Genomic DNA, 14510 nt, shown 5'->3' with positions numbered 1-14510 from the left:
AGGCCAGAAAAGAAGATTTCAAACAATTAACTAAACCTTGAATGTTAGTAATTATAATGTGACCAAACCAGATTGTAGCTTTCCTTTTCACACATTGCAACTGAGCCTCAGCCATTACATTCCATGTGAATCAAAACCCATCTATGATGGTGGTCTAGAAACAGCAGTGTAGAGAAACAGTTTGGCAAACCTTGACCTTTTCATTGAGAACAGGTTTCATATGTCACACTGTCGCAATGCAACAGTGTTTGGAGGGCATTCTAATTACTTACGCCATCTGTACCTGCAGAATTCTCAGCCCAAAGCACTTATTACATAATTAAGAACTGTCAAGAACAAAAATTGTTACATTGTAGCAAAATAATTTCAATTCCAACAGACACAAGATTTTTTTCCCCTCCAACGTAGTGTACATTGTTAATTTAAAAATTATCCTAAGTATAGTACTCTTACTCTTTTAGTTTTAATTATGTAATTCTTAAATAAGACATAAAATCTAATTGTTTGTCTTTATTAATGAATTCAGTGAGGTAATTAGTCTTTTGTCCCACCCCATGTCAGATCGAGTTAGCTTCTCGTTCACCCCTCTTGTGTGATTAAGTATAGAAATCTATCACATTATCCATCCCTAATTTAATTTAAATAGTGCTATACAGCCATCTGAGTTATAGACAATCATTTAGTAGCAGCAATTATAAAGAAGAGACTAAGATAAATTGCCAAGGATTATTTAGTATACTCCAGTGAAAGATAGTTGGAGAGGTTATCTAATGTGATTAAATTGATCATTGATTTAACTTGTTTGATAGTTAATGTGATTAAAGTGTTCACTGCTTAATCTGTAATGCAGATCAATGTGAGTATGCCTGAAGCTAGTTTCTTCAAACATTCATTTAAGGGAAATATATTGAATCAGGTCATTTAAAAAAATGCAGCTATTTAATATGAACAGTCACCTGTAAAAGGGATTGTCTGTCCTATGAGTGCTTGTTACCTAGAAATCACTTTCATCTTTCTTCATTATGTTTGAAGACTTCAATGTTACTAAACTCCGGATTGATCTCATAATAAATACTATTGAAACAAAATATGTGCCAATCTTTAGGAGGAAGTTTGTTTTGTATTTCTTGTACAATACTTGACTGAGCTACATGAAAATATTTATTAGCTTGAAATTTACAATGTTTTGTGTACAATTGCCTCAAGATGGAGCAGAAGGTGAAGGGGGTGTAGTAACAGTATTGCAATAAATCTGGAACAACAAGAAATAATCAGCTAAAATCTTGAGTATAATGTTGGAAAGTCAATTCTTAATACCACCTTCCTTCACTATGGTAATATAAATCAAAATCACTGAAATGGGCAATTTGTGCAATTCAGTCATCTGTTAATTTGAGAGAATGCTGTTAAAAATAATTACCAGAATTGAAAAAAAAATGAACTTGTACACATGAACTTTCATGTACTCATTTAATCATTGGCCTATCCACTTGATCTAATCTGATTTAATCCTTGCAAAACAACACTTATTTTGTTGGACAAATAATAGACTTTCTTTCTGAGATTACATCTGGCTGTTATGATATATTGTATTTACAAAATCAATCAATTTAAGCTGAGGTATATTTTGCAAGAAAACACATACTGAAATTAGTCAAACATATAATGAAAAGAATGTGTCTCCATTTGAAATTTGAATTTCACAGTAGTTGGGAGAACTCCATTGAAATAGTATAACTCAAAATTATGTGAGTTTAAGGTTCTCAAAAAAAGGTTGTTAAAGTCTCCTGGGAGAATGTCACCAATACCTACACTTCATTGTGAAATTGTAATTGACATCAATTAGTTTAGGCAGAGTATTTATAAAACAACCTTTTGAAGGACTGGACTGAGAGATTGATATCAGCCTGACAGTTACTTTGTCCCACTATCAAATTAAGAATCTGAATTACACCTATCTATCTTATAAATTGGGTTGATCTCAAAACTATTTATTTGCAGAATTGATGATAATTGGGTCTGTAGTAAAATTATAATGAAACAAGGTTGTTGCTTCATAAATTTAGAAATTTGCTATTTATTTGTGTTATATTTCAAAAACCTCAAAAATCATTAAACTACCCCCATACATTAATTTTAAAATTATTTTTAGTTATTACATTTTCCTATGGTATACTTGTGACATTTCTATGTAGCTATGTAATTTTGAGGAAGTATTTTCCTTGTAGCATGCTAACTGCAATTATAGTATAAGCTTCTGTATTTACTTTAACAATAGTTTCTGATGTACTGTAGAAATAGAAACAGTGTTGTTTCTGTACCTACCACTTATAAAATTAAAGAAAAAATTAACTAAGAACAGTTGGCTCTTCTTGGGCCTGCCCTGTAATGGTTTATCTATAATTGGATATTATCTTATCAATACAAGTTCTTAAATTAACATTCAAATGTGCTTAATTATATTTCAACAAGCTTTTCCAATCCGATTTTTCAAATCAGTAAAGGGAAGCTAAACATATTGTGAACTAAGGTGATATATAAATGAAATTGGCATACCCATTTTCATATTTCTGAAAATGTTGATTATTGCTGTGTTATGATTTCATTGGCAAAATCAGCAATCAATACTTCAGCCACAAGCCTATTCTTCACATGTGAACCTAAGCTATAGGGGCAGAAACCTGGCAATGGCAGAAGGCCATCCGTTATACAAGCTGCCCATTTTGCTTTTCATTGTCTCCACTCGAAAGAAAATTGTATTGGGTGTGTATGATGGGCATTCGATTCACTGCTGCCAGTTTTCCATCTGGCATAGAAAATTACTCACATGAATCTTAGTAAACTGTTTCTTCAGAGAGGAAACATTGCAATGAAGCCTGATTCTATCTTTAGTTGATATCCACATGTTCACCTTCCAGCAGAAGTTACTTGATGAAACAAAACTTAATTGTAGTGCAGTGTTTAAAAGGAGTACTTTTAAATAAATTAACCAAATGGATATCAAACTTATGCATGAACATTTGCATCATAATCTTTGATTTTCAATTTTGAATTGAGGAAGATAGTAATGTGTGGCTTACTCTGTGCATTTTCTGCGATTAACTAGTCTACACTTGTAATTGTATCCTATTCGAGACAGTACTGTAGCAGCAAATGTAAATGTAGATACCAATGCTTCAACGTTTGAAGGAATATATGCATGTATTAAGAAGATTATTCATTAACAATTACAGTTTAATGGTTTCATAATATGTAACAATATTTAGGACATGAACTGCACAACTATTAGGTCAGGTTTATAGAGAACCGGACACATAACGTTCGAAAAAGACTCATTTAAAGCCGATTAGAAGCTTGATGTATGGATTTACGACACAAAGTGTCTGCGGACCTGATAGCTCCAAGTAGTTCTTTTAAAGCTCACTTTATGTAAATATAATTTCAAAAGCAGTTCCAGCGGCATCTCTGCAGGAAATGTCGATTTTCCTATCAGGTCCAGGAAATCGCGTTACGATTGTGTGAACTTTCTTCCGTTTGCCCGTTACATCCATTTCAATGCCCGTTGTCTAATCCCTGTAAAGACACTTCTCAGAGTATACGTTATTGGTTTCAATTTGAAGTTGCTCGCGGTGGCAAAATGTTATATGAATATTAACTAATAAATCACACATGTAATCTCTACTGATTTAGTAATGAAACTCAGAAAATAGATTGCGCATCATAGAAATTCGCAATCGAGTTTAAATTAATATAATTGAATACATGTACACTGAAAACAGGCTAGTCTAAATAGGCTTTTATTTATATCGGCGATGATATGTTTAGAACCGCACATTATTCCTTGCTTTGGCGGGATAACAGCCTTCACATCAAAATATAGGTGAACTTATTTTGAAACAGTCACACTGAACACTCAGAAACTGAATATATAGTTGGTCCAACGCAATTGTTCTTGTATCTGGAGAGCCTTGCAGCTACGAATTGACACTGGGGATGTTGCTAATTGTCAGGGGCGTTGAAATGTTACACACTTGCAGGCAAAACAGATCCATTCAGTAATACACTGGAGATACACTGCATTAGTTTTGTTTTGAGAAACGTAAGCTTCATTGCTCAGCATTTCTGATACCAACTAAAAGTGCTATAAGATGTTGAATTGAATAGAAATGGCAATTGTTGTTGGGGAAAACGGGAAAATAAATCTGCTATCAATAATTTATAAATGTTTGTCAGCTTCAAAGCTAGGATAATGAACATGGAATGTCTATCAACAGCACTTACATGCTTTAATTAAAATTTATACAGTGCGTTGATCGAACAAAAATTACCTTTATTTGAACATCTAATGATGGCTAGAAATGTTCGAGTGATAAACAGATAAAGTTGCAAATTAGGGTAGGGCGTCTATTCCAATAGGAAATCATAGCAGGAACAGTTGGGACAGAAAACATTTCTTCAGACACTCTCTATTGTACACGCATAAAGAGACGTTGGTAATTGAAAATTGATTTTCTAACGCACGAAACGCTTTCATTGACGTCGAAGACAGTTTGTTATAGGTTACAAGAGTGAAATCGCCTTGGATTAAGTTATATGTCGTTACGATTGTAAAATAACAACTGTATACATATGTACAAAATCTCATGTCTAGAGATAAGGCAGGAGCCTATTAATATCAGCAAACATCTTATTAAAATAGCAATTGAATGGTAGACTGGTCATTGGGAATCTATGTGCTGATTCTCATCCATTGAGTTAATATCACGGAGATATTAGTAACAGGTTTACAAGTTGATTTTAGTTGTTTGAGATCAAAAGCAATCTATTCACTGATTTGTGAAAATTCTTCTAATTCTAGCATGTGTCAAGCAAATTGCAAAAACAGTATCCCATTGGTGCCCGCTTGTACCTCCAACACCGCGAATAAGTCGCCGATTTGACAAACCAACTTCTACCACACAGGCTGCTCTCCTGCACCCTGAAGGTTAATTAAAGGAAGTAGTGTTAAGGTTAAAGTCATGACATCCTATTGTAATTGTAGCTTTGAGATTATGGTTGAGACATGTACTATAAACACACAAAAGGCAGAAGTCATTGGAGTGGATTACTGTCAGTCTGGAACTGGGAGAGAATGAGCTAGTAATTCCTAGAGAAAGGTAGACAAACAGAGAGTCAGTGACTAACAACTTTCCCTGCAGAGATCCATTGTTTCCGACTTTCCCTTTCTGAGGAGCTCGCTCTCAAAGCCGATAAAGACCTCAACTCAAGCCAAATACATGATCTAGATGTCAGACAGACTAAATTGATGCTGAATCCACATGACACGAAATATATTTAGTCCTTCCTTGAACAATATAGTTGGTGTGTCGATAGGCATTTTAATTAGAGTTTAAGAACCATTAAAGGTGGATGAGAAATCAGATAGTAACAACTTTTTGTCCAGTTAATTTATAGCCATGCTTTGTTTAAACTGATGTATGTTTAGGGCAAAGTCCTTGGTGCCTACCTTTAGCGGATGTTTGACGAGGACTGAATGTTACTATTGTGCTGATTGAAAAATTTTTTTTATGAAATTTGAAAATTTCGCTAGGCAAACTATGAATGTTGCACAGCTGGGAATTATACCACATGGGAATCATTTATGTTGTGTGGCTTTGTTTCACTTTTTTTTGCAGTGGAATTGGTTTCCTTTATTTTTTATGACCAATTTCTAAAGAATAAGCGGGGAAACTGGTGTGTTGTGCAGTTTTTGTATTTCTTTGATATATTTGACAATACAGTATTAAACCCACTGTCCTTTGTAACTTTTAACCGACATATGATTTAACACATGACAAGCTGGAAGGACGTAATTGTTTTATTGACACAGATTCCTTTAGGTGCAGTTAAGAGTACTTTTTACTTTAAAATAATATTTTATTCAGATAAAGAGTTTTCGTGTGACCTTGTAACGTCTTTTTTCTATCCTTTATCCAGCCCCTATTCCATGGTTTCAATAAACAGCGAAACCATTACCTCACGGCAGCTTTTGTTGGCCCTATACAACAGAGAACAAAATGGTTATTCAAGAGAACGCTTTAGATTTTATTGTGGGTAGTATGCACAAAGAGCAGTGTTATTGTATTAAAAAGAACCATCTGTAGCAGAAACAATGGCTTCAAATTATCTTGAATACCCACTGAAAAAATATAAAGCTTTTTCTTCTGTCTGTCGGTGGGGGTATAGAGCAGCGTAGTGTAACTGACTTTTGTTGTTCTGCAACCATTCTTTCTTTAAAACGTTCAGCCTTTTAGAATTTTTTTTTCCATAAACGACTTTTCTTGTTCCAGGGTTTGCATATCCTCTGTGGTTATATGAAGAGGACTGTACGCGTTCGCAGGCGACCGAGAAAGCGCAGGGAGTTCGGTTTCAAGCAAACATGAGTCGCCTGCCTGTGCTTCACAGGAAGAGAAAAACAAACCAGTGGATCTCCGGCTCTCTCAGCCCGGAGAGGTCTCAGCAGCAGCGGTACACAGCAACTCCCGCAGGCGGGATTGCGGCCGTTCGTTCCTTCTCCAGGCGATAGCAGTACGGCCAACACCCAGACCTGTCAGGTAAGTGACTCGCAGTATTTCACTACTTGATTTTGAAATTTCTGCTCTATTTGGGGAGAGAAAAGAAAGCTACAGCGCGGCTCTTGTGCAAAGCTTTTTAATGAATTGCTTCTTTCTTGGTTCGCAGTAAAATAAGTCTAAAATGGCGTGCGCTGTAAATGACCGGGTTATTCTAAACCAAACCATGTTCTTTTGGGGGAAAAAAAACATTCTGTTGCTGTGTACAAGTTCCGAATTTTTGCCGGAAGGACGGTAGCTCAGTTGGATCATGAACCTTTAATTTGTTGATGATGCAGTATTGCGGAAGATTCGGCCGAGTATTTGCGTGTGAAAACTTCAAGGCTGGTCCCTGGCCGGGGGAGTTGACAGAACTGTTCAAATGTAGCATGTAATAGAGAGGAAAAAAAGGCCTAGCGCTTTCAGCAGCGGAGGTGGTGACCTTGAGTGAATGCCAATAAGAAATCAGGGCTGTTTTCTATTTCTCACTAGGAGAGTCCCTGAACTTTTTTTTTGCTTTGTGAGTGTTGGGGGATGGGGAAATCAGCTGACAGCACTGTAATGTAAAATCGGACTCCTCTTAGTTGCAGCGATGAGGAAACAGGTCGCCATAGTGCTGTGTTTTCCCCTGAATTATTTGCTTGTTTGGGGGGGAAGGGGGTCTGCTAAGTAGAACCTCTCTCGGGCGTCCCCTAACGGTCCCTCGAGTGCTTGACAAGCACGAATCCACTGATGGCTGTCTTTTGGGAAAGGAAAACTGATTCTGGAACCAGTCTGATTACAAGCCTGTTTACAATCGGCTTTTTTTAAGGGAAATCAAACAACGCTGTGTTCCACTGTTGTGTAATTAGTCATGGCCCATGTACCTGGCCACCTCAAATACCTTCTGAATGTAACGGCCCATGATCCCCGAGTTTCCCCAAACAGCTAATAATTACTGGCATGCCCTGTGAGCTCGCCTGTGATAAATGTAAAAAAAAAGTTCTTCTTGATATTTGTCATCCAATATTCAACTTGAACCCAGTAAACCAAGCCATTTCTACGCAGATTTACTTATAATTCATGTTTCATTTACTCAGGAGTGAAGGAGTTAAATTGTTCAGAAACGTGCAATCTATTATCCAATGTCGGATTTAATAATATAGTATAGCAAATCAGAGTGGTTGAGAAGGGGAAAAAACTAATTTAAAAAATCTTGCCTGCATTATTACTTCCTCCGTTATCAAGGCGCCAACTCCTATGAAATTGGTTGAGAAACTGGGCTGGATTTTTGACACTTCGGTTAATTATACTGAAATTTAACAGATCTTTTCAGTTATAAAAAATTAACCACTGTAGGCGAAGGTTTTTTTTTTAATTTTGCAGATAAAGGTTAATCTCGGGATGAATTGCAGAGCTGTGATTGACAACAGAAAAGGTGTTAAGGGGAGGTCGAGCTGTCTTATTTACGGCCCACTGCTTGCTATACAGGCTTTGTTAGAGGGAAAGCTAATTTACTGCTGATCAAAAGGAGCATATAGTTAAAAGACTAGTAATGACTGCTAATTTCATTCTAGCCTCACATCTTCAGCAAGAGTAATTAGATATGTACCGCTTAAATTTAGTTCTGTGGATAACAGTTTAAAGAGATAAATAATTCAAATTTGTTGCTAAGGTATTTTGTATCATTTACTTAGATATTAAATGTTTATGTCTTGCTCCTTGAAATTGGATGGATACCTCAGAGATAATAATTATTTATCAGATTTTAAAAACTAGAATGAAATCAATTATTTGTTTAAAAACGCTCCTCAACAACTTTTGTTTGTCGACACAGATGCACTTTTATTCCAGAATTGTAACGTTTAATGGGAAAATAAATTAAAGTTGTGTTGTCTCGATGGTGAAATTTCAAATAATCAAACGACGGATTAGCTAACGCCGTTTGGAAACTGTATGTGTGTTCGTTGTGGTATTAATCTGGGAGCATTTGCTGTTACCTTTTACCATGGGCTACTAAAGATTATGGGCAATCACAGTCCCTAGTGTCTTTAATCAGAGCACAAAAACTACCCCAAAGTCGGTCATTTTAGCTCTCAGGGAGGTGGCTTTCGGTTGTGCACACTTTCCATGTCACCTGCTGCATCAAATAACCCAGTTTGTCGGGTTTTTTAGTATAAGAAAACAGGAGCCTCATCTTGTCGCTGCCCAGCACCAGCCTCAATTTGAGAGGATATTGTTTCGACACCACTTTGACAACACGGACTTCAATCGCTACAACATTCATCATGGTTAACATATATACATGCACACTCGGAACCTCTTATGAACAGTGCAGTTCATGATGAATAAATCATTTTCCCAAAGCTATACTAACATCCAGCGTTAGATATGGTGCAAATAAATGTCCCCTCTGTGACCATATTGCTGGAATTAAGTTTTTGTTTCCTGAAGGAGATGGTCGAATTTTTTCGTCTTTTCCTGGTTCAATAAGTAGACAGAGTTTAAGATGTCAAGGCCATAAGTTAAAATGACAAAGCACAGAAAAGGGCCATTCGGCCCATAATGCACGTGCCATTTCTTTGAAAGTACGTCGCGCTTATCAGTGCTTGGGTAACATGATGAACGGCAAAAAATGTATGCTCAAACTGTAACTTCATTCAATTACACCTAACTAACTAATCAATTAAAGATGTGGATAGTCTGTATCAAAATAATTCCTATTTCTTCAATTTAAGGTGTTTATTTGAAGCAGTTTTGTTTATTGTTGAAGGCGTTAACTATTTAAATACCTTGTAAAAACCGTTACAATTTCAGATTGCGTAGATACCTTCTGAGGTACCTTTGATTTTTGCAATCTACATAAACAAACCACGACGATAATTCTTAATGATAATTCGTTTACTCGCGATTTAATCTCCTTCAGATAATTTACTGGATATAATTGCAACAACTTTCTTTGCAAAATTCATTTGGATGAACTGCAATGTATAGAATCGGACCGTGAACTTTTTTGATTCAATAGTCTAGTGCGTTGTATCAGCCAAGTCGAACACTAGACTCATGTATTCATTAAAATTGAATCATGTGTATTTAAAGGTACTTTATAATCAATTGGAATCTGGAAAATCATACCATTCAGATGTCACGCAGAGGGTTTGTTACATCAAATTATATGGATTAAAATTACATTAAGGCTTTCACACTTTAAATTACAAAAAAGATTCGAAGTCGGCATGCATAATGTCCCTTTGATTTATGAAGGACACTTTTGGAGAATTGTGTTGAAGTAGTACATCGCGGTAAAGTTATGTCTGTTGCACAGTTCAATTTGCGGTTCTTTTTTTGTCGGAAGAAACGAAAACAATTAGAAATGGGTATGAAACTTTTAAGAAGTGCTTAAGGCAAGATGGTCAAAAGAAGCAATTGTCAATTTCAGACAGAAGTTGCTGGAAAAGCTCGGCAGGTGTGGCAGAATCTGTGCAGAGAAATCAAAATTCGGGTCCCAGGAAGTGTCACCGGACCCGAAGCAACTTTGATTTCTCTGCACAGATGCTGCCAGCCCTGCTGAGCTTTTCCAGCAATTTCAGTTTTTGTTTCTGATTACCAGCATCGACAGTTCTTTCGGTTTTAATTTTGTCAATTTCAAACATTGCACACGATAAGGAAGTAGATGCATGCTTCTCACGTGGGTTTCCAGCCAGATTCAGCTTTGGAGTATTACCGAATACAAAAGCCAAGAAAATGATTAGCGGTTAAATAAATTGGACTGTCGCCCACTGTAATGTAGTTTATCAAAACTGAATGATTCCTATTTGACCCGTTGTCTCCTGACGCGGTTTGATTTCTAGTAGCAGCAGTAGACGATCAGCTCCGGTATCAAACGCAATGTTAGACAATCCATGTTTCGAGTTTAATTATAAATAAGACACTTCGGAGTGACACCGATACACTTTACCCTTTGGAGACGCCGAAAATATGTGTGCTATTTTTGAGATGTTGGTACCACTGAATTTGTTTTTAATTTCGCGAGGTGCCATGTATTTGACATCGGTTGTGTGATATAGGGTCAGCATACAGGATTTCCTTTTCATGTTGAACTTACCGAAATCAGTTGGTTGAAAGTAAAACTCGCCCGCTTTGTTAATTCTACATGTCAGCGATTGGGTGCGCTCGAACTTGTTGCAACCTTCAACGAGCAGCTCAGAAACTTAATAGAACAGAAAGTTTTGAGTTCGCGAGGTGATCATCATTGAAATCACGACAATTATATCATAGGGAGATGGTGACATTTGAATTCATGGTTGACCAGGGAATAGGGACTTGCTGCGATAAAGGCGCCACTTTACCGAATAGCTGTAAAGATGAGCGACAAAATAACTAACATTTCTTTCAAATTTATGGTTAAGAACAAGATGGCGTATTCGCTCAACGACCCAACTAAAACTCTTGGATTGCCTATACTGCTAGTTTTCAGACTCGTAGTCTTTACTAAAATATGAATCGTCCAAATTGTCGTTTGCAACGGCACCACTAAAATACGGTGTCAGATGACATCATCTTTCAATTTGAGATTTTAGCACCTTTGCAATAATTAAATTCAAAGCTAAAGTAGCATACTTGAGTGGATGAGTTGTGTTCTCTTTTCTGAGTACGTGAAATGTTTTTGGGGACTCGTATTGGGAGTTATTCTGAAGAACGGAAAACACCAGAGTAGAGTTGCTGTAATTTCCTCTAGGTTTCAAGTACCCTTGAATGAAATTGTTTACCAGAGTTAGGTCTTAAGGAGTCTGTTGCCTCCCTGTTCTTTGAGACTTAAAATGCCACTTGTAAGTCCCTGAATCGTTAGCGCAGGTATTTGCCCCGTAATGATCCAAGGATTTCACAATCCCGCAGAAATCATTGGCCTATATCGCAAAGTAGTAACTCATTTCACAAACGCGATGTAAAAATGTTTGAATTCAGATCACTGGACATATGGTTTGAGTAAAGGAAGCCCCCTTTATTGATTCCATTTGCAAAAGAAGTGGTTTTTTTCCCTTGCGTAGAACTGTTGTCTACTGAATCCTGTAGAAATGCTGTTCCCTTTTGAACTTCTACCACGTCGTAATTTTATTATGTAAAATATCTAAACCACATTTTGGATGGTTTGTCCTCAATTAATGTTATTCCTAACTTGTGTTTATCAATTTGCAGTGAAGTGTATTGAGTGTTAATGGCTTTGGTTTTCGGGCAGATAAAACAATTCATCTATATTTTGGTTTAACTTAACCTCCAATATTACTCATTTGTTTTTGTGAAATGTTGCACTACCTACTTGAAACATTTGCCAGAAACTCTTCAAATTTCTTAATTAAAGAAAATATTGTACTGGCTAATCAATAAAATATCAATAGAATGATGCTTGTATTATTTGACAAACGGGTACAAGGCATTTTTCCTGTTCCAATTGAAAGTTTATTGGTTTGGAAACAGCTGGTTAAGGACCATTGGTTTTAGATAATTTTTACTTAACAAAATTTAAATTTTTGGCGTTTCAGTTGACATTTTGCAGAAATTGAGTTATCAAGGCGGCAATTATTTCACGGGGAGATAAAACGCTCAGAGCTTTAACTGTCAAATAGGCCTTTTCAAATTTTAATTACAAAATAAAATTAGTCTGCTCCCTCGGATGGGTTGTGAGTGGTTAAACAGTGCTTCCCAATACCGGTGGTCGTCAAATTCTGTACTAATTAGCAATGATGAGAAATTCCAGTTAACAAGGACATTCTCCTACACTCTACTGGATCCCCGCTGTTCGCCTTCATTTCCATAAGAAGATTATAGTGGAGGGGACACACTCAAATGCAGATGCGAAACGTTTTTAACAAGCATCATAATAGTCAGATGCTTGGCTAGTTCTCACCCAATTACCTCAAAGTTAAATCTCCATTTGCATCGAAAGACAAAATAAGAAATAGTTCTGTTCAAACTCACAATTTCTATCTTTAATTGCAAAAGTAGTTAAGTGAAATGTCTTTCTTAATAAAACTACAAGCCTTTTCATATATATTATATAAATTGCGGTTCTATTTGCAAAATGGCATTGCACATAACCCTTTTGGTAGTACATGTATCTGTATTCATTCAGATCCACTGGGAATATTTTTTATTTCAATTAGGTTGTTTGTATATCACCATGCATCAGTTATCTATTTATTACCATTATCAATCAAACACTTCACACCCACACCCTCCTTTTTTGAACGTTAATTATACGTAAGATCGTAAAATAATGTTATCAAGGAGCAAAGCATAAACAATAGCAGCAAGAAATTGATTTGAGCGCCCTTTCCATTGTTTGATTAATCATAATTCACTTACACCATAAATTAAATAATATGCACTTACTTTCATTCCTTCTAGCCGAACAGAAGTCTAATTTATCTAGTCGTTTGGAAATAAAGATGAAATGAATGTGAAACTACAATTTGTTTTTTTTAAGGTACTGCCTTTTTTTAGCAGTTAGCTAATTCACAGTAGGGATTCATCACAACTCCGTAGCTTTCTATGATAAATTAGTATTTTTCTTGCTTAATAGCGTTTTTCTAAATGGCAGTGAGTAAAAGTGGCATCATTGAAAGGAGTCTGCCAGCAGACGGCGATATTAACACACGCCTCACTCTTGCTTGTAGCTCTGCTGTCTATTACAAAGGCAAGTAACTTGCAATATAAACGAATAAATTATTGCTATTCATATAACTTAGAAATGTTTTATGGACGGCGAAAAAAATACGAGATTCACAAATACGTTTGTATAGGGTACTGTTGCTACGACATATAACAGTTTACTCGTTAAAATAAATTAATTTTAGCCTCTGTGGCTAACGAATGAATTCAAATCACGTTACACACACTATTTTGCTCAACTAAAAGATCAGATCTCTGATGAAAGCTGACAAATTGAACTAACAAACCTAATGAACAAAGAAAAGATACACAGGCGATGTGTTTTTTTTAAAATAGAGAGGAGTCGGTTTCGTTTTTTAAAAGAATCAACTTCTTTCGCGGCTGATTGGAAAAATAGAGATCTTTCAAGTACCATAAACACTGAAATACTATTAGTCTTTTTTTTATTTTTGTTCAAGTGCATTTTACTGAAAAGATCCAAACAACGGTGTGGAAGTAAACTTATACCAGTCTTTGTTAGCTACAGTGTACTGACAACAAGAGGAACAAAACTACCTATTTGTAATGGACGTGCTTGTCTTTATATTGGCATTGATGTTTTCTCTATTCAAATTCCTACATTCAAACAAAGAAGGCTCGATTAAATTACAATCCATGTGTTACAAAAATCAAGAAAACAAAGCATAAATGTAAAGTAAAAAAATGTAGGATTGCGCCTTGTAAGGCACGTGCATTCGTTCGAAGTCCGTTTGTACTCTTAAAAATGGAATTTATGGTCATGTTCTAACTCAAGAAATGCGAAACTTCGTCACAGGGTGAAAAGAAAACTCGAACAGGATTAGGGCGACTGTCCGCAACGAGTCACTATATTCAGAATTGGAGTATCTAGCCATTGAGTCGTGACTCAGGAGGATTGATTTAGTTGTTTGAAGAAAGTAAATTATTCATCTAATAAGCTTCACACCTAAAATTTGCCTAAAATGTCCCGTTTCAGAATGCCAATGTGCAAAAGCACACGGGTAATGTTGGTCATGAATTTGAATCGCCGTTGAGTTGGCTTTATACAACTAATCTATAAACGAGAGTATCTTATTCTGCGGTGATTTCTCTCCCCCTCCCCGGCAGCCCCTCCTTGTGAATACGGACCGATGCGGTTGCTAAGGGAACTTTTCAGGCTTGAATATAGGACGCGCCAGTTTGTTGGGCTGGTGTTGTGGTGTGTTTGAGGGGTGGTGGAGGGGGGGGGGGGAAGGAAGGGAGGTGCTGGCGGGG

General features: G+C 36.4%; 2 long non-coding RNA genes across 2 annotated transcripts in view; one reads left to right on the top strand and one right to left on the bottom strand.

The window, feature by feature from the left end:
- Window positions 1-3489: 3489 nt before the first annotated feature.
- LOC122556003 lies at window positions 3490-14419 on the bottom strand. Its single transcript, XR_006313423.1, has 3 exons — window positions 12960-14419; window positions 10675-10779; window positions 3490-3573 (listed from the first exon to the last, which is right to left on the bottom strand). It is a non-coding gene; the product is annotated as an uncharacterized LOC122556003 (long non-coding RNA).
- LOC122556002 overlaps window positions 3570-14510 on the top strand; it is a 106165-nt gene continuing 95224 nt past the window's right edge. The window contains exon 1 of the long non-coding RNA XR_006313422.1: window positions 3570-6593. This is a non-coding gene — a long non-coding RNA (uncharacterized LOC122556002). The remainder of the gene's footprint in view (window positions 6594-14510) is intronic.

This window comes from Chiloscyllium plagiosum, chromosome 13 (genome assembly GCF_004010195.1).
Source record: "Chiloscyllium plagiosum isolate BGI_BamShark_2017 chromosome 13, ASM401019v2, whole genome shotgun sequence".
NCBI classification, from domain to species: Eukaryota; Metazoa; Chordata; class Chondrichthyes; order Orectolobiformes; family Hemiscylliidae; genus Chiloscyllium; species Chiloscyllium plagiosum.
This window is presented reverse-complemented; position numbering and strand designations above follow the sequence as displayed.